The 21,284-nt window shown below is 42.6% G+C and overlaps 1 protein-coding gene across 1 annotated transcript in view; it reads right to left on the minus strand.

Annotated features, from left to right (window-relative positions):
* Positions 1–3,772: 3,772 nt before the first annotated feature.
* The window catches only part of prkd3 (protein kinase D3), a 100,968-nt gene continuing 83,456 nt past the window's right edge, over positions 3,773–21,284 (minus strand). The window contains exon 20 of the transcript XR_013819328.1: positions 3,773–3,797. The gene's annotated coding sequence lies outside the window, so the exon portion shown is untranslated. The remainder of the gene's footprint in view (positions 3,798–21,284) is intronic.

Raw genomic sequence — 21,284 nt, forward strand, 5'->3', positions numbered from 1 at the left:
TCATACAGTACATAACCACCTCCATCAACGATCATTAGTTATTAACTTAGGGACCACTACAACACCACAACACCGTTCTAACAGAAAACCCTTAAGTTCTCTCTGCGCAAACTTTAAAAACACGAACCTGTGAGAATGCTGATGGCGTGCACATGTGTATTATGTGTTTAGTCTATAGGTTTGCGCGTTTGAATATATATGTGCGCAGGCGTGTAGTCCTTCCCTACAAATCAACCCTCAACATACTACTTGTCTGGCCTTAAAATTTAGAATACAGAATTTTTATCACTTCCGCTTAGCCACGCGAACCAGAATTATCCCAACAACATTTTATCTGTACAGAGGTAAAGGGAAGGGAAGGAGGCCTTCACAGGGGAGAGACTAGTTGACACTTCAGGACTGCGTTGTCGTCGCGCCCAGGCGCAGGTCCTTCATCAGATCTGGATACGGCCTGGATCCGGCGGACTGCGGTAAACCTTGGGATAAACAGAGAGACTAATATTAGCGTAGACGCCATTCTTCTTATGATGTAACGAGTACATCAAGATTTATGAGAAGTGTTCCCCGTTCCGACTGACCTAATCTATGCAGCCTAACATTGAATTATAGAAGTTTATAATGTGTTATGTGAATGCTAGGTCAAAGAGATGTGTCTTTAGTCTAGCTTTGAACTGACAGAGTGTGTCTGCTTCCCGGGCAACGGTAGGAAGACTGTTCCAGAGTTTTGGTGCTAAATAGGAAAAGGATCTACCGCCAGCAGTCGATTTTGATATTCTAGGTATTATCAACTGGCCGGAATTTTGAGATCGCAATAGACGTGAAGGACTATAATACGTTAAGAGCTCGCTCAAGTACTGCGGAGATAAACCATTTAGTGCTTTGTAAGTAATCAGCAATATTTTAAAATTTATATGATGTTCAATAGGGAGCCAGTGCAGTTTTGACAGAACTGGGCTAATATGGTCATACTTCCTGGTTCTGGTAAGAACTCGAGCTGCTGCGTTTTGAACTAGCTGTAATTTGTTTATTAAGCGTGCAGGGCAACCACCCAGTAGAGCATTACAATAATCTAGCCTTGATGTCATAAACGCATTAATTAATTGTTCCACATTTGTCATTGAGAGCATATGACATAATTTAGATATATTTTTAAGATGGAAAAATGCGGTTTTACAGATAGTAGACACGTGACTTTCAAATGAAAGATTGGTATCAAAGAGCACACCCAGGTTCCTAACCGACGACGAAGACTTAACAGAGCAGCCATCGAGTGTTAGACAGTATTCTAGATTATTACGTGAGGAAGTTTTTTGTCCAATAATTAAAATCTTTGGTTTTTTCAGAGTTAAGTAGTAGGAAATTACTAGTCATGCAATTTTTTATATTAGCTATGCATTCCGTTAATTTTGTGAATTGGTAAGTTTCGTCAGGGCGTGAAGAAATATAGAGCTGAGTATCATCAGCATAACAGTGAAAACTAATGCCATGCTTCCTAATGATATCTCCTAAGGGTAGCATGTACAGAGTGAACAGCAACGGTCCTAGTACTGAGCCTTGTGGTACGCCATACTGAACTTTTTGATTGATAAGACATCTCTTAATTTACTGCTACAAACTGATAACGGTCAGATAAGTATGATTTAAACCATGCTAATGCAATTCCACTAATGCCAACATAATTTTCGAGTCTATTTAAAAGAATGTTGTGGTCAATAGTGTCAAATGCAGCACTAAGATCGAGTAACACTAATAGAGAGATACAACCACGATCGGATGATAAGAGCAAATCATTTGTGACTCTAATGAGTGCTGTCTCAGTACTATGGTGCGGTCTAAATCCTGACTGGAAATCCTCGCAGATATCATTTCTTTCTAAAAAGGAACATAATTGTGAGGATAATGCCTTCTCTAGTATCTTTGACAGAAAAGGTAGATTCGAGATCGGCCTGTAATTGACTAATTCTGTAGGATCAAGTAGTGTTTTTTTAACAAGCGGTTTAATCATAGCCAGCTTAAAGGTTTTTGGTACGTACCCTAATGACAAAGATGAATTAATGATATTAAGAAGAGGATCTATGACCTCTGGAAGCATCTCTTTCAGTAGCTTAGTCGGTATAGGGTCTAACATACATGTTGTCGATTTAGATGATTTAACGAGTTTAGAAAATTCTTCCTCTCCTATAGCAATGAATGAATGGAATTTCATTGCTATTGGATAGTGATAATAAATGTTGAAATTAATTGTTATTTTATGTGTTTTAAAGCTGTTATGTTTGACATTTAAAAGAGTTTCCGCTATGCTGAAGTTTACCATTGTGTTGAAGAGTAGAGTTTGTTAGGTTAAAGGACAAGTTTGGTATTTTACACTTAAAGTCCTCTTTACAGATCGTTTCTGATGAAATAGAACGATTAAGATTAAATTTTGGACAAATGCTGCTGTCCCGAGAATTTTAGGTTTCTTTCGCTTCCCCCCCCCCACCAGTAGACTGGTTGTATAGGTGCACTGAAACAGTCCTTCCTAAAACACATTAAACTTTCGTTTACAAAGACGTGAAACTCAACGAGTGGTCAGGGGTGTTCACTGGTATGCTCACACAAAAATCGCTGCAAAAGATGCTTTCCAACAGGTGTTTTACCATTCGTTGTAAAACTGTGGACCTATTTTTCCAAACGTCTCACTCCCGTACATTCTTCCGTTGAGAGCTTGAATAATAGACACTCCAGCCCAGTTGGTGGCGATAATGCACCTTTGCAAGCAAACCACTGGCATTTCATTGTTTGCGATCCGCCGTAAAAAAAACATGAAGTAGAAGAAGAAAACAATCCCATTTCCATTTCTGGCGGCGGAGTAATACCCATAGACAGTATGGTAATACCGTACATCACAGCACATCCAATGCAAGTCAATGGAGTTGGACAAAAACTACGATAAAACCTGTTGGAAAGCATCTTTTGCAGCGATTTTTGTGTGAGCATACCAGTGAACACCCCTGACCACTCGGTGAGTTTCATGTCTTTGTAAACGAAAGTTTAATGCGTTTTAGGAAGGACTGTTCCAGTGCACCTATACAACCAGTCTACTGGTGGGGGGGAAAGCGAAAGAAACCTAAAATTCTCGGGACAGCAGCATGTGTCCAAATTTTAATCTTAACCGTTCTATTTCATCAGAAACGACCTGTAAACAGGGCTTTAAGTGTAAAATACCGAACTTGTCCTTTAAGTTGTGGGTGGCTACATGATGGTATACATTCATCATACGAGCAATGACAGATAATATCTTGTTCATTATATTTGCATGTTAAGTAAGTTACACTGAGCTTGTTTTATGCTAGCTGCTAATTTTAACTCATTTTTTCATTTAAGCTGAATTGGGTTCAGGGCACTCATGGGGCATCGTCACTTATTAATGACGCAAAGAAAACAATTTTAATACAGAAATAATATCCAACAAAAATGTTTTTACATGTTAGTATTATCATATGACATCCCCTCCAGCCAATAAAATTAAAATCTTTGTGCCATATACTTGATATTTTTGGCAACAAGAAAGTGAATGAGACATTAGCACACATGCTGTTAGGTCACATGCTGTCAAGGCACCACAGGTGAGTTCATTTTAGAGTAAAATATATCATTGTATATCCAAGTTTCTAAAGTTTTTGGTCATTTTTCATGCACACTTTGAAAAATCAACAACTCAAAGACCAAAACATCTGTGCATCATGCATAAATGACAAAGTCCTTTTAGGGGATACATATTTTCTGTACCTTTTCCAGAGAGTCCACTTCTTGGCAACCTAAAAAAAAGGGCAAAGGTCAGATGTAGAAAAAACAAATTTGGAACATGATTTTAGCCTTAAACTAGCTGTGCATTTTCTAGACCCATAGAGGGTTAAGATTATTTAAAACTTTTTTTAATAATCTACTTACAAATTTGTGTTTATGCTATTGTCAGTTGAACATGATTTCATTAGAAGTTCAGAATGCAAACTGCTGTGTTAAATATTTTTTGAGTCAAACATTTGTTTTTAGAGTGTATTGTGCAATAATTTGATTTGTGATCATCTTAATGAATATTAAATGAAAGAAACTGCACTAGACAGAACTAATCTAAATCAGCAGGTTATCTTGTTTTAATTTGACCAAAAAATCTGACTGTTCAACCTAAAATTTTGCACTCCAGGAATTCCTCAATTAAAGTGTCTTTGATCATGGGAACTATTTGAACATATAGTGTTGTTTTTTGGGTTCTTTTACATCACTAGCCCTAATGTACATTTGTGGGTCATATACATGTCCTGTATGCTTACTATGGTGCACAATGTACCTAAACTTGCATTACTCTGGTAAGCTTTTAATTTTCCATCTGCTATGTAAGAAAAAGTTACCTAAATGTTAAAAACAGTGTTCATGTTCATATTTGTATGTAATTTGCAAGTATAGCAAGTTGTCATTTAGCTGATGTTCTAAAGTTCATGACATTATTCCTAGTCCGCATGATGCAGATAGAGGTTAGATGCAGATTAAGCACGGATCACTCCAATGATAGTCTTCTTTTTTTTCATGACAACTCAGCCTTCCAAACAACATTAGCTTTTTCACATTGAGGGTTATGCCTAATATTTATTTTACTTGTTTATGGGCATCTGCATTAATAATCTTAAATGAAACCGGAGCCAAAAATCAGACAGAGGGAGAAGGTATAGAATTGCAACAATACAAAGTCCGGATTCGCTAATGATAGGCATATACACCACAAAGACGCACTGCCCACAAAAAGATTTCTCTGAATTCTATGAGCAGAATGCCCTCTAGTGGCGAGAAAATGAAATGAGGTCTGCCCAACCCTTCCAAAAGAATAGATGATGGTTAGGTTGCAGAAAAACGAGTTTGGTTGTATTCCTCTGGGGTTAAACTATATCCATATATTTTGTAATCATTAGCTTTATCAACCGCATAAATTATAGATATGATATATATGGTGCATTGCATCACTTTCAAATGATCAAATTACAGTAAAACGTTTTTTTTTAAGAGTTCATGCACACATGATCACGAATAATTAAAAAATTATATAATTTTATTATATGTTATAATATATATGTAATCATTTTAAAAGATTACTACAAGATCTCAACTCTACATTTCCATAAGAATCATTGCACATATGCTAACATAACCAGCACACATATGCCTTCATGTGATGCCATTAATCAAGATGAATGGGCTGTGATTTAACCAGCACACATATGCAAATGTGTTATCATGTTGTCTTATAATTGACTGAATGAGCTTTTAATCCCTCAATGGTATCTATAACAAATGTGTCTAGAAAGATCTTAGGTAATGCAGATGAGAATGAATAAGACCTCCAGGCTCCCCTTTAACTCTGCTTCCCCTTCTGGAGCAGCATCTGGAGTTCATTAACCCATATTTACACAATATGTGCATTTAAGCACGTTTTGATCTCTACGTTTTCCCTCAATCTTTCCAGCATTTAATGGACTGCCAAGCCTTACATCTAGACTGAGGCTGAATCTACAGCAATAAATCTTTCCCCACGACCGCAAATGCAGAGCTCTGCTTCTCAGTGCTTCATGGTTTGTGTGGCATTGGATGGGTGTACTTTTCCTAAAGGACTGGTCAAAGCAGCGCTGTCTGGGGCCGTGCCAAGCCCTGTGGCTGGAGTCTGCATGGTAAAGATGGTATATTCCGGGCTTTATGGAAAGTGAGACCACATGTGTGTGTGTTCCTGTGCAGTAAAAATGAAGTGAACATTCAAACATTCATGATGACTGTGAGCAGGTTGGGATGAATGATGATGATATAACCAGGGGTATCGATGGGCCTTTTTAAATGGCGAAACTGCTGTGCATGTTGTGATTTTATCTTTAAAAAAATGGTACAAAAGCTGTCCCTGTGGCAGTACCCTTTCGAAAGGTACATGTTTATACCTTAAATACCCCCTAAGCACATATTAGTACCTTAAAGGTATCCTACATGTGTACCTAAAGTTTACATATTAGTACCTCAATGGTGTATTATTAGGCTACCTTTTAAAAGGGTTTGGCCCCTGTGACAGATTTTGTACCTTTTTTTTTAAGGATCATCACCAAACTATCTCTCTGACCTTCTGAGTGCAAATACACCTGTTAGATGTCTGAGGTCATCTGAGCAGAAATTATTGACTGACTTCAGATCTAGGCTAAAGTTGAGGGGTCACAGTGCCTTTTTCATTGCTGAGCCAAAACTGTGGAATAGTCTTCCGGTTTCCTCTGAGTAATTTCAAAACATCTTTTGGGAAGGCTAATATCTGCTCAAAGAGTCCAAGTTAGAACCTCTCATAAGTGTTTTGATTTTTCCTCTTTGCATTCCATTGTGTTTTAATTTATATGCACTTTCCAATGTTTTGATGTCTATTTTAGTTTAACTGTAGCTACAGCACAGCGGTCAACTACTATTACTTTATACTAGGGCTGTCAAACGATTAATCGCGAATAAATAAATAAGTGCACAAAATAAAAGTTTGTGTTTACATTATTTATGTCTGTGTACGGAGTATAATTATTTTCTATATATAAATACACACACATGCATATATATATTTAAGAAAATGTGTTATTTATATATAAAATATTTATATATAATATAAATTATATATAATATAAATATATATACACAGTATATACATGCAAATATTTCTTAAATATATACATGCATGTGTGTGTATTTATATATAGAAAATAATTATACACCGTACACACACATGTATTATGTAAAAACAAACTTTTATTTTGGATGCGATTAATCGCGATTAATCGTTTGACAGCCCTACTTTATACATACCATTTGTTCCCTTTCGAATGGGAACTCACACTGCATCCTCTAGAGGACACTATGGGGGAATGCCTCAGGCATGACCGGTGTCTTAAAGGGGTTATCGGATGCCCATTTTCCACAAGTTGGTATGATTTTTTTGGGGTCTTCATGTAAAGTTTGTAACATACTTTGGTTAAAATTCCTCAATGGTTGTGTAAAACAACACCCTTTTTACACCCGTTTTGGTGCATTTCTCTTTAAATGATAATGAGCAACTGCTTACCCCACCCCTCTCTTCCATGGGGGTGTTGACACAAGACACATAAAGTGCTGCCTTGGCGGACAGTATACAAATGGCTGAGGACGGAAATATGTTAATACGGGACAGTCCGTCAGTGGTACTGGGCGGAGCATGAGCAATTTGACACAGGCCCGGACTGGCCATCGGGAGCACCGGGGGAATTCCCGGTGGCCTGGCGACTATTTTGGCCTGCTGCCAGCCAGCGTTTTATTTTATTTTATTTTTTTAATTATTATTATTTTTTATATACTACTACATTTACCAGTGATCATTTTCGAATTTGTCATTCAATAAAATTATTATTATAAAATAAAATCATGAATCTGTTAGTCTTGACTGGCAAGGCTACGATTCGACTTTAAGCCTCAGCCAAACGGTTAAACAGAAAATGCGAGCATCACCCGATGATGGAGAGAAAACAGCCAGGTGGAGCAGAGAGGGAAAGGACAACGAAAAAGAAAGCACTCAGAGAACAAGCATCAAAATGTTGCAAAATTAATGACCTGTTCAGGGCTTCAAGTGCAGGTCAGTTTCATCTGTAAATACTGTACTTTTTTCTTCGTTAACTTAGTATTGAAACGCTATAGCAAATGTAAGCGGTATAGCGCCCCTATTACTATCGTCATTCAAAATACTGTAAGGAGATTAATATTATTTAGTGGAAAGTTACACTAGTAATTTAGCAGACAAATATGAACATTTATGTGGTACTGGGAGCAGGGAGACAGGAGTGATAGTGCAGACATCAACAAAAAATAATGCAATAACATTTTATTAGACAATTTAGAAAATTGTCTGCCCATTTTTTTTTAATCAAATGAAGGTGGAGGAGACAGTCAACCTAGCTCTAGCTGTGGTGCAATGATCACACATTCAGCCAGGGAGTGAGATGTCATGTAGAAGCAAAATAAGATTATTATTAATTTTTTTTAATTTTTTTTTACATATTGTATGAAATATAGTGTTGCTAAATGTTGGAAATTTAAGTAATTTTAAGATAAAAACAACATTTTGTCATAAATATAATACTTAGATTTTTTACTAAAATAAATGTAGATTCTGGGCAAACAAATTGTAATAAGGTGGTTGTTTTACACCAAGGTGGAGACAGTTCTGTTTGTAACATGAGGCCAGAACAAGTGACAGGTGAAGAAGAGACAGGTACAAGAAAAACACACACACTTTATACATACATACATAACACTAGTACTCCACTTTATTTAGTGTATGAGGCTGATGATATGGGTGGAAGGGAGAGACAGAGAGATATTAGGGTAAATGAAAAGAAGGAAAAGGGAAGTGAGGATACCGTTCAAGAGAAAGCCTTTAATTATTTTACACGGCCCCAGCCTAAGGATTTAGACCAATAAATGTAATTTAGGAAAAAACAGGGTTGTCCGTGTTTCTAAATTTTATTTGGGTGCATAGGATGGCCTGGATGAGTGTAGGATTTCCCGGCCTGAAATTGTGTCCCAGTCCGGCCCTGATTTGACATCATATTGCTCAGAAAATCCGAACGGCTTGATAATTTAGTGTTTAGTGTTTAGACTTTTTGAGGATTAAAAAAAAGGAGTGAATGTTTTTTTTCCATTGTATGGTGGTTGTGTCCACACACTGCAAAGACACATTTATATGCAAACACCATATAAAAGTGAATTTTGCATGACCCCTTTAAGCACTTCTCTAAACATGACAATTGCATTGACCGGTAACAGCCTATGGCGTCATTACCGGTGTGACTGTGAGTATAAAAAGGCGCCTGAGGAACACGTTGTCCTCTTCTTTGTCTTCAGGGATTTGCGTTTGTTGTGACAGATTTCAGTTTGTAGCAGTAAATAAAGAGATCACAAGTTCAGTATAGAGTACCACAGGGCTCAGTACTAGGACCGTTGATGTTCACTCTGTACATGCTACCCTTGGGAGATATAATTAGGAAGCATTGGATTAGCTTTTTCTTTGTGCCATTACAAAACTTACCAATTCACAAACTTAACGGAATAAAAAAGTGGATGACTAGTAATTTCCTACTACTTAATTCTGAAAAAAACAGAGATTCTAATTATTGGACCAAAAACCTCTGTATGTAATAACCTAGAACAGGGGTTCCCAAACTTTTTAGCCCACGACCCCCATGATAAATGCGCTGCTGCCCCGCGAATGCCTCTGCCTCTGGCTCAGCACCAGCCAACGCGTCAGAGCACATTTGAATTTCATGTCATGCACTGACCGTTCTAATCACATCGGTGTGATCGTACGCTCCAGGGACCAGCCTAGACTGATCACGTGTGATCACGTGTGATCGTACATGCGAAAGGGTTAAATTAATTGCAACAAAAATATATAGGGCCTATATATTTTTTCCACTTTTTTTTATAGAAATCATCTCCTGGGTGTGCTCTTTGATACCAATCTTTCATTTGAAAGTGCACCAGTTTCACCTTCGGAGTTGTTCGGCACATCCGTTGAGGCGGTGGTCGGAAAATTTAAGGAGGGAAGGTGCCTTAGCATCTTTTAAACATTCATACCACGCAGTCCATGCACAAACCAGTGTGGAGACCTGGCCCCTCTCAGTTTGCGGATCAGAGACAGGGCCAGAAAGCAGGTGTGGCTACCCGTGGCTCTCCTCCTCCAAGGAGTAGGTCACAAAGGAGGCGCGAGTCGAGGAAGAAAATACGAGAGCTCATCCAGTGGATCACTTCCCGCGGTCAGCACTCCGGAGCTGGTAGGGGTAAATAACATCCACCCTCCTTCACTGTTCGAAGACTATAACATCTCTTTCATCCTCCTGCCCCCCTCCCCCTGTTGGTGTGACAGTGTTTTAGCTAGGTGGGGTGAGAGATGAAAGATTGTCTCTGACATAGAGTGTAGTTAGGCCTCCTCTCGGTTTAGAGAGACGTTTTTGCTGAGGCTTCCACTTTTTGAGCTCTGTTTAGCGAGTGTGGTTGAGCACAGTAGGCCTTCCCTCGCTCTTGAGGGTCGTTAAGCAGAGTACTTTGCTCCCAAGAGCTCTGTTCGACGGTTATATCAAGTTGATTGGCTCTGTGAGCCTCATTGATAAGCTGTTCTCCCTCACTTTAGAGGGTAGTTAGGCAGAGTATTCCGCTCCCTAGAGTTCTGTACACTTACAGTAACAAGTTGTTAGGCTCTCTGCGAGCCTCCTTGATGTATAGATCCTGGAGAGCCTTCTCTGGGCAAAATGAAAATGAGTAGAGGCTCTACATTCCAGGACTGTTGTCTCTAGGTTCTGGTGTGAAGTGCCATTGTCTCTAAAAATGCAATCCCTTCTCATTGGGGTCCTCTATGAGAATGCTAAATCTAGAGATTCTGCTTAGGCAGACAGGTCATAGGCTTTTTCTGCCAAGATAGTGGAACTAGTGCTTATGTCACAAAGGCATGCAATCCCCTCAGCATGGTGGAGTGGGTATTTGTTCACCATAGTGTCCTCTTGGATGCAGTGCAAGTTCCCATTCAAAAGGGAATGTCTCAGGTTACGCATGTAAACATGGTTCAATGAGAAGGGGAATGAGACACTGCGTCCTCTAGAGGACACGATGGGGAATAGCTCAGACATGATCGATGTCTGAAGCACGTGTCTAAATGCAAGTATCTGGGATGCCTGCTATGTCTCCTTCAAACAAAATGGATGACTTGTTTCTCAGGCACCCTTTTGTACTTAAAGTCGCACCAGTAATGACGTCATAGGCTGTCGCTGGCCAGGGCAATTGTCACATTTAGATACATGCTTCAGACATCGGTCATGCCGGAGCCATTCCCATAGTGTCCTCTAGAGGATGCAGTGTCTCATTCCCCTTCTCAGGGAACCATAGTTCCCTTTCGAAAGGGAACTCTACACTACGTCAGAATGACGCTATGGGGAACGCCTCAGGCGTGACAGGTGTCTGAAATCAAATATCATCTCACAGCAATCATGCTGACCGGCGACAGCCCGTGAATCATTAGCGTGAATGATTAACGTGCAACCTGCAAGTATAAAAGGGCGCCTTGCAAACATGACAAACATCTTTTCGTCTTCAGGGACTGTTTTTGTCTGTAATTAAAAACGTCTACTCCAGCAAGGAAATGAAACGCACGTCCAAGGCAAGTCCTAAGAAATTTGTCAAATGTGTTGACCCGTGCCCAAGATATTTGTCGCCGGGTGACACTCACGAGATGTGCGTGTACTGTCTGGGTGAAGAGCACGCACGGGATGCTCTCGAGGGAGCATCCTGTGCAAACTGTGAGTGTTTTCCTATGAGAACGCTCCGCTCTCGTCTGGCTCTCTTCTCGAGGGGAGAGAGTTCAGCATCTGGTCCTCGCGGATCGGGTCCCGCTCGTGCCGAGGCAGAGCGGCGACGCGCTTCATGGGGCTCCCAGATGGAGCTCGCTGACAGTCTCGAGAGGGTTGTTCACCTCTCGGACGAGTCATCGGCTGACGAGAGTGAGCTGCAGGTGGATGACGGAGAAGATTCTCCTACTGATACTGCAGCGAGTGCTCTTCAGGCTGGGCAAGAGATGGCTGAGGAGGATGAATCAGATCCTCAACCTCGTCAGCCATCCTGCCCCATGTACGCTGAGTTGGTGGAAGTTATGGAGCGCGCCACTGACAAGCTTCAGTTGCCATGGCGGCGCGCTCAGGGAGAGATCGCTCGCGGCCGGTTAGACGATCGATTTCTCCCTGAACATAGACCACCAGCTCAACGGAGCCTCCCATTCCTTCCGGATCTTCATTCTGAGATCGAGAGGGCATGGGAGAAACCATACTCGGCCCGTATTCATCGACATCAGCGGGGTAATTTCGCTGATGTTGAGGGGATCGGGGAGTATGGTTATGTGTCGATGCCGCCCATTGACGAGACGTTTGCGAACTATCTCGTATCTGGGTGGGCGTCGACACTAAAAGCTCCGACTCTGCCATCCAAGCCTCTTAAAGTCACGGCTCGCTTGAATGGCAGAGCGTACATGGCAGCAGGTCAGGCTGGTGCTGCCCTTCACACCATGGCAGTGCTCCAAGCCTACCAAGCTGATCTGCTGCGGGATCTCGACCAGGGGACGCTGTCCCCTGAGGCGGTCGCTGAGTTGCGCCGGACCACAGATTTGTCTCTCCGGGCCACTAAACAGACTGCTGCCGCGATCGGCCGGTCGATGGCGGCGATGGTGGCCACGGAGAGGCATCTGTGGCTCAACTTGGCTGATATCGGGGAGAAGGAAAAGGCCCTTCTCCTTGATTCACCAGTTTCGCCCACTAAACTTTTCGGCACCTCCGTTGAGGCGGTGGTTGGAAAGTTTAGGGAGGCGAAGGCGCGCTCAGCCGCATTTAAAACTTGTATACTGCTGAGATCCGGGCCCCGGCCCAGGCAGGCGGGAGGACCTGGTCTGTCTTGGTCCGAGGACCATAGACAGGGCCAGAGGTCTAGTGTTGCCTCTCGTGCGCCCCCTCCAGGGAGGAGTAGGACGCAGAGAAGGCGAGCCTCCCGCAAGAAGAGGGACTTAAGGGAGGTCATTCAGCGCAAGCGGAGCAGCGCTCAGCGGAAGTAAGGGTATGACCTCCCTGGAGGGCTTTTTCTACCGGCCCTCTCCCTCTTCTTTACTCCCCAGGCGTTTGCGTTACACCAGTCCTGGGGTTGGGCCTATGATGAGAACTATGTTCTGATGGCCCGCCGTAGCAACTGGTTGATGTGAGTGCCTCTTTTAGGCATGTAAAAGTGGTGGACCCCAGGTTCGTTGAGACCTTTCTGGTGAAGTCTTCACTCCGCACGCCGCAGGTGAACTTTTTTGGTTTTTGGAGAATTTGTGTGTATAACTAACACTTATTTGTATCTCTCTACAGAAGCCTTGTTCCCTGTATAGACCTAGGGGTCATTCTTAGAATAAAAAGGTAAAGTATGGAGACTTCAGGGCCCTGAAGCCTCCCCAGTCGGTGGCTGGAACGATCTAACGAGAAGCTCAAGGAAAATTGGCTTCCGTTTTGAGTATGTGATGGCCTTCCGGTCATAACATTTTTTATGCGTGGTGGGCCGCCGCTCATTTCTGTTTAGCCTCAGGGCTATTAGCCACCCAGGGGTAGAGTAGTTGGTCTTCCTAAAAAAAAAAAAAAAGGCTTTTTTGTTTTAGGTTTAGACTGACGCTGGCGCTTTAGATAGATCTTATGTCTTACCTATCGGTTTGTGACATTGATATCCTGAGTACTTCGCTTCCCTGAGCTCTGTAAGGTGTCAGTAGGTTGAGTGTTTCACAGCCTCTCAATCAAGTTGGCTTTGGCTCCTCTGAGCCCTCAGGTAGATCTATGCTTATGGGTCGGCCCTAACCCGGGCCGCCTCTGTAGCTGGCCTAGGCTATGTTTGGGATGTTGGAGGCGTTCTGCTAAGTATAGCTGCCGCATTCATTATGTGTTAGGCTTCCTCCCCTAGATTTCAGCCTCCTCCCTTAAATGGGAGTTGTTGGCCAAGGCCCGCCCCTTTCACTGCATTCAGGGGTGATAGAGTAATGCAGGGTGGTAGTTGAGGTATGATCCTTCAGGCGGGTCAGGCTGTCTTTCGCTCTGCGATGTGATAGTTTGCCAGACCCTGCCGAACAGAGCTACTTGTTTTTAGGCCTCTAGAGCTGGCTCCACTCAGCCCGTTGAGCTGAACCGCTCGAACGATGGGTGAAAGTTGGTTGGCTTGCAAGCAAGCCCCGCTTCCCCAGGCTGGGCACAGGACAAATCCCTGTCACCCTTTGGAGCCACTTGCAGGCCCGCTCCCTGTCTAACATTTCAGGGGCATATGGTGTTACTCCCCCACTAAACGCGGGGTAGTTTTGAGTAATCCATTCTCAGCTCTGTATTATCTACCTCACACCACGATGGCTCCGGTTGAGCAGGGAGTTCTAACTACATTTCATTCCGGTATTTGAACTCCGCTCCCTTGAAGCCAGGGCATTGCCATGAGCTGACGCCCATGCATTTATTAGGTAGGCCCTTGAAATGGGGCCTCCACTAGGCAGAGTGGCGTATGTTGTACTCCCCTGCTATGAGGGTATTGCTTTTTGCTGAGTACACTGCCTTTGGCAATGTGATTAGGTGCCAGGATGCTGTAAGCGCTGTAGTAACAGTTTTCTGCCTTGAAGGCTGCACAGTTAGGTAGTAGGCCCCAGCAGGCCTCCTTGACCGGGTAGCCCCTAAGATAGGGCTCCTAGGCCAGCTCACCTTCGTTGGTTGGCCCTGGTAGTTCGGGCAGAAGACTCACTACCGAGTAGTAGGTCTTAACAGGCCTCCTCGAAGGTGGGTCACAACATTGTGGAGCATACACTAGGTCAAAACTTTAGGAAAGTTTTTTATTAGTATGGTTCCAGCAGTGTTCATTAAAGTAGCAGAAAGACTCGCTATCAGCTAGTAGGCTCGACCGGGCCTCCCTGTTAGGCGAGTCCCCAGCAGCAGTACACATCCAGCTGATTAGACCGTTTCAGGAAGTAGGCCTCTTCAGGCCTCCCTGAAGATGGGCTCCCACATTTTTTGTGGGGATCAGGTAGTAGGCTTTACTAGGCCTCCCTGAGGGCTGAATCCCTCATACTGTGGTACTAAGTGGCCCTGAGGTTGAACTATCAGGTAGTAGGCCTCATAAGGCCTCCCTGAAGGCAAAGCCCCATAGACAGTCAACTGGACTGCCAGTCTGGCCCACTGTCAGCTGTGGTTTTCAGGTAGTAGGCCTCTCCAGGCCTCCCTGAAAGTAAGCTCCTTCATGTCATGGTTCTCTGGTAGTAGGCCTCACCAGGCTTCCCTGGAGTTGAGTTCCATCATACTTTGAGTTTCCACTTAATGTGGTTTTTCTTGAGCTCCCACGTTCTGTGGTTATCAGATAGTAGGCTTCACCAGGCCTCTCTGAAGAAGAGCTCCCACATACTGTGGTTGTCAGGTAGTAGGCCTCTCCAGGCCTCTCTGAAAGTGAGCTTCCACGTTCTGTGGTTATCAGATAGTAGGCTCCATCAGGCCTCTCTGAAGGTGAGCTCCCACATACTGTGGTTGTCAGGTAGTAGGCCTCTCCAGGCCTCTCTGAAAGTGAGCTTCCACGTTCTGTGGTTATCAGATAGTAGGCTCCATCAGGCCTCTCTGAAGGTGAGCTCCCACATACTGTGGTTGTCAGGTAGTAGGCCTCTCCAGGCCTCTCTGAAAGTGAGCTTCCACGTTCTGTGGTTATCAGATAGTAGGCTTCACCAGGCCTCTCTGAAGGAGAGCTCCCACATACTGTGGTTGTCAGGTAGTAGGCCTCTCCAGGCCTCTCTGTAAGTGAACTCCCATGCACTGTGGTTATCAGGTAGTAGGCCTCACTAGGCCTCCCTTAAATTGAGCTCCCACGTTTTGTGGTTGTCATGTAGCAGGCCTCTCTAGGCCTCTTTGTAAGTGAACTCCCATGCACTGTGGTTATCAGGTAGTAGGCCTCACTAGGCCTCCCTGAAGTCAAGCTCCCACATACTGTGGTTGTCATGTAGTAGGCCTTACCAGGCCTCCCTGGAGGGTTAGCTCCCACTTACTGTGCGTTTCCACTTAGCATGGTCTTTAAGGTAGTAGGCCTCTTCAGGCCTTCCTGAAAGTGAGCTCTCACGTTTTGTGGTTATCAGATAGTAGGCTTCACCAGGCCTCTCTGAAAGTGAGCTCCCACGTACTGTGGTTGTCAGGTAGTAAAGCCTCTCCAGGTCTCCCTGAGAGTAGTTTCACAGTGGTGCTGGGTTTTGTAAGCTAGTGGCCGCTTACTTTCAGTTTAGCAGACCTTATCAGGCAGCTACCGAAGGTGAGCTTGCGCCCTGGCTCGACTCAAGTTTTTATTCTCTGCTACGGGTTCCCTTCTGGAACCTCTTTATCCTGCTACAGCCTGGTTGCCTACCAGGTAGATCTATGCTCCCCTCACTGAGGGTCAGTATGAGTATGTGGTCTCCTGAGTCTGGTCAGTCGGTCGTAGGTCTCTCATGGGGCCTCCCAGTTAGATCAGTCCTTAGGCCCTCACAGGCCTCCTTAGTGTTTTGAAACACAAACACTGGGTTGATCCGTGGATCGAGTAGAGAAACTCCCCTCGCTGGCAAGGGTTGTAAAGCACTATGCTGAGTCATACTCTCCAGGATATCCCGTCTCTGAGATCCGGTCCGAGTGGTTTACTGCCTGCTTCGCAGTCCCTCGGGTTGGATGCCTTCCTAAAGGCAAGTGTCCAGAGGCTCTGTCTTCGGACAGACAGGAAGTGGCCAGACTGTAGTGTCTTATATGGTGACACCAGGTCAGGCCTGCCTGGTGGCATTTCAGGTGGCACGTTCCCCTGAATAGTGACTGGCTGGGGTTCCCTCAGGTTCCCTAGCCACATTCCCTAGAAGGGACCCCTTCTAAGAAGTTGAAGTTGTGGTCCTAGGCCCTTGAGCAGGCCCAGGTAGACCTTTCACTCAACTATGTTTATGGAGGTTTTCTGTGGTGTCATTTAGCTTGGGCTATGACCGTAGGGAGTGCTGTCACTGACAGCTCAGTGTGACCTGGGGGTGAGTGGTACTAGAGTTCATTTGAATTACCGGTTCTGACAGTTGTCACTGCCTTTTGGCATGCACTCCCCTTAGCATGGTGGCATTGGTATATCGTTCCCCATAGCGTCATTCTGACGTAGTGTAGAGTTCCCTTTCGAAAGGGAACGTCTCAGGTTACGACTGTAACCTACTGTATGTTCCCTGAGAACAGGGAACGAGACACTACGTCTTCCTGCCATGCCTCGGGGTCTGCCTGCAACAGTCCCTTCAGACGATAGGATGTTTGTCATGTTTGCAAGGCGCCCTTTTATACTTGCAGGTTGCACGTTAATCATTCACGCTAATGATTCACGGGCTGTCGCCGGTCAGCATGATTGCTGTGAGATGATATTTGATTTCAGACACCTGTCACGCCTGAGGCGTTCCCCATAGCGTCATTCTGACGTAGTGTCTCGTTCCCTGTTCTCAGGGAACATAGGTTACAGTCGTAACCTGAGACGTTACATGCGTAACCTGAGACGATATGACGATATGATTTATCAGTGGTTTAGAATCAGAATTAGTGAATCAGAATTAGTGATTTGTGAATTAATTAATATAATTGGTCCTTCAGGTTTATAAAGACGTTTGCGATTCAATTTGATTCATCCGGACAGGTCAGTTCACTCACGCATTGAATCGTTTGTAGCGGTTTCACACACCCCAGACAGCAACATAGTGTTGGCCCAGATCCGGCCCACATCTGGGCCATGTGGAATCCACGTATACCAGATGTGGGCTGGCACTTTGTTGTTGTCTGGGAGCGTAACGGGACACTTTAAGACAGAAAGCAAAACTAGCGCTGGATTAGGTGATATTTACTTACAAAACTCAAAATGTATTATATCGGTTGTGTGTCTGCGATGAAGCAGCTCTTTATTGAGCGTGCAGCTTCTGAAGTAATAACATGCTCTGTACTGCAGGTAAAGTCAGTATTTATATCCACATATCAAAAACTGTATCTAAAAAAAGGAGTATCAAAATATGTGGAAAGGTTTTTTTTTTTTTTTTTTTTTTTTTTTTATGAGGGCTTGTGGCCCAGTACTTATGAAAGGCTAGAAATGCTCTCTTGGAGTACAGGCAGGTACTGGACCTACTGATTTTCATATAAAGTGTCACATTCACCTTCATGCCATTCCAAACCTGTTTGCCTTTTTTCTTTATCCACAAAAGAAGATATTTTGAAGAATGTTTGTAACCAGACAGTTTTGGTTGCCATTGAGCATTGTATTGTAAAAAAAAAAAAACAATGAGACATTTCTTGAAATATCTTTATGTTCCATGGAAGAAGAAAAAAAAAAAAAAATTGTCAACACAAGCATTGTTATTTTACTGTTTTTGAGTCTTTATCAATAAATAAAAAGGTCTAGTTTTATGTTAGCTCATATTATTCTGAGAATGATTGTCTTATTTCCGATCTCAGGCCTGTTGGTCCCTTATCTAAACCAGTTTATGATAAAACCAAATGTATCCTTGGTTTGCAAGGTCTGGTCATGAAATAAAATTTATCTGCCCCGTTTTCCTGTCTCTCGAAGATGAACACTTATCAGTCAGCCATGTGGCACGCCGCACATCTTTAAGCCATTTGCGGAGAGAGGAGATAAAGAAGCTCATTCAGGGTCCCTTCATCTCAGGGGAAGTGGATGAGACTCACTCTTAAGAGACTGACTGACAGCAGACCTCTGTGCGCGCTGTCTTCAGTACGCTTTAGTTCTGACTCTTTTAACATGTTTTGATAGATCTTAAATACCTGCATATCGCTGCTGAACCATTCAAGATTTTTAATTAAAGAAATAGTTGACCCAAAAATTCTCATCCTGTAATTCATGCAATTCCAAAAAAGGTCATTCAATAATAGCCAGTGGGATTCAGTTTGCTTAGACAACAATGTTTTTCTATACAGAGGTTTGGAACCACATGGAGTAAATTTTATTTTATTTATTTATTTGTTTGTTTGTGGTGAACTATCCCTTCAAATCCTTGCAAAATATCTCTGTATATTACACTACTGTTCAGAAGTTTGGGGTCTCTTATGCTCAGCAATGCTGCATTTATTTGATAAAAAATAATAATAGTGAAAACCGTTTTTGCTGCATCTTTTTAGGATTATTTGATAAATAGAAAGTCCAATCAGAAATGTTCAATCTTTTGTAACATTATAAATGTCTTTACTGCCACTTTTGAACAATCTAATGCATCCTTGCTGAATACGAGTATTAATTTCTTTCTTTCTTTAAAAAGAATCTTATTGACCACAAGCTTTTGAACGGTAGTATATGTTCAATATTTGTATTTATTTTCTCATAGTTTAATCAGCATGGCATTATGGATTTCGCGCAATATAAACTCAGTCCCTTTAGTAAAATCTAAATAAGCGTTACAGATCTTTATTGGAAAGGGTTTCGTGCTTGCAGCTTGTTCAATGAACCATAAACAATTGCATGTGCTTCTTAAGATACTAATCGTTAACAGGCGGTAGACAATTAAGGTCACAGTTCCAGTAACTTAGGACTGCAGATGTAGCAAATGTCCATAACGTAAGACGCCAGACGTGTTCGAGAACTTGCAGTGACTTGGTGTAAGATCTCACAGCAAGAACGGGCAAATCTGTCTCAGTCCATGAAGATGAGATGCACTGTAGTGCTTAAATCAGCCGATGGAAACACCAGAGCCTGACTGCTACTTGCGACATTGACCCCCACTCCGTTCTGGGACTCATTATTCCATTTCTGTTTAGCAAATGTCTTTGAAACTGGTTTATGTCTCAGTTGTTGAATATTGTTATGCCCATAGTACATACACGGTAATACATTTGCTGGAAATAAAAGCAGTTGAAAGTGAGAGGACGTTTCTTTTTTTGTTGAGTTTATGTGCTAATCTCTGAGTAACATGAAGACATACCAGCACATTTAAATATGAAAGTAAACTAAGCCAGTCCTCTTCTGTTTCATAAATGTGAGTGTTGTGAGGAAAGCCACAGTGCCTGATCTCAGCGGGTACATAACTGCATCCAGCTGCTGTTGACTGGAGCTGATTTGTGGTGTCTTATACTGTGGAGAACTGCTATGGAGGACGGACACACTGATAAAGGCTGGCCCGCACTAAAAGATTTTTAAAATCTTGTCAGATTTACCAAATGTGAGAGACCACAAACATGACGATAACAATAAAAAAAATAAAAATTCATTCCACGTTTGTGGAGTGCTGCGATGTGATCAAGACAGCACACCATACACTAACAGTGTCCCTTCACAAACAACCAGAGTCCCGACTGTGAACAAGGGAAATCTGGCAAAATCTCTTGCCTTCAAACGTGACTTTAGACTAGAGTAAACAAACATGGTGGAGGAAAGGCAAGAAGAAATGGTGATAATAGAGTTTAGACTGTTTTTTACAGAAAATTCTCAGAAAAAAAGAATAAAGTTTGGATGATGTTGTGTTATGCCTCCGACAGCTCGCTTTCTGATTGGGTATCTTTTCGTTCCACCAGTGTGCACACGTTTGTCCTCTGGGTTCCCCCTACACAACAGGATTTCTCATCATAAATATTCAACATGTTGGGTATTTACGCTTTGAAATAAGTTCTTCCCCAACGTTCTCCTGAGTAGTTTCAGTCACTCTTAACACACCTCACACCACAGGGAAATCTGATTAGATAATCTGTAGAACCATCAAGATAATCGGGATTTTACCTAGGATTGTTGGAATGGGAGACTTGGGCACGAAATCGGCCCGATTATCTTGAAGTGTGTGGGTGCCTTAAAGTCGATAAATGTATCCCTTAAAACTCATCTTTGATCACCAAAATAATATATTTTTTTCCCCTTGAAATAAAATGATTCATGCCTTAAAATAGCTTGAATGTAACTCGTGTATTTTAAGCTATTTTAAGGCATGAATCATTTTATTTTGCATACGCGTACCTTTTGCATACCTTGCCTCATTTAGCATAAAACATACCAAATTCTATGAATATGCTAATTATCCCCACCTCCACTCACTCACACAGCTCAGAGATCCACTGGTTGACGATCACACGTTGATCTGATTGGTTATAAGGGGGTTTTGACATCAGAAACACCAGCGATTTCAAAGTGTGTCTTTGGTTCACTGCAGTTTTAAGGAGAAAACAATGCATTTGCACATGGTTTGTCTTAAAGCATATTAAAAACAACACATAGAGGTATAAACACCATTACAAACTTGATTATCACCACAGGGGGGACTTTAAGATCACCAACACAGAAGCAGAGACCACCCCCCAAAAAACAGGCTCCTTAATAAAGTGTAAAAACAGTGATGCCATGATGTTTAAACGTGTGCCCTGGTTAAGGCTGGTAAATGTGGTCGGAGATAAGCTAATCTTTTCATTGAACACAGTTCTGTCATGAAACTCTAGATGGCGCAGGCTGATCGGTCCTTAACTTAACTGCTTGCTATCACATTGTTCTCTATAGGGCACCGCTGATTTGTACTCCAGTAGCATATTTTTTATATATACATATTATTCAGAAACCCTTCACCTTCCCCAGCTCCACCTACAGCATATAGATCGTCTACAGATCTGGTAATACATTTATGTACAGCAGCAACATGTGTTACTTGCTCACCGTAGAGTGTCGTGTATTTATTGGCAATAGCAAGTCCCATA

Source organism: Squalius cephalus (assembly GCF_949319135.1).
Source record: "Squalius cephalus genome assembly, chromosome: 20".
In the NCBI taxonomy this organism is placed as follows: domain Eukaryota; kingdom Metazoa; phylum Chordata; class Actinopteri; order Cypriniformes; family Leuciscidae; genus Squalius; species Squalius cephalus.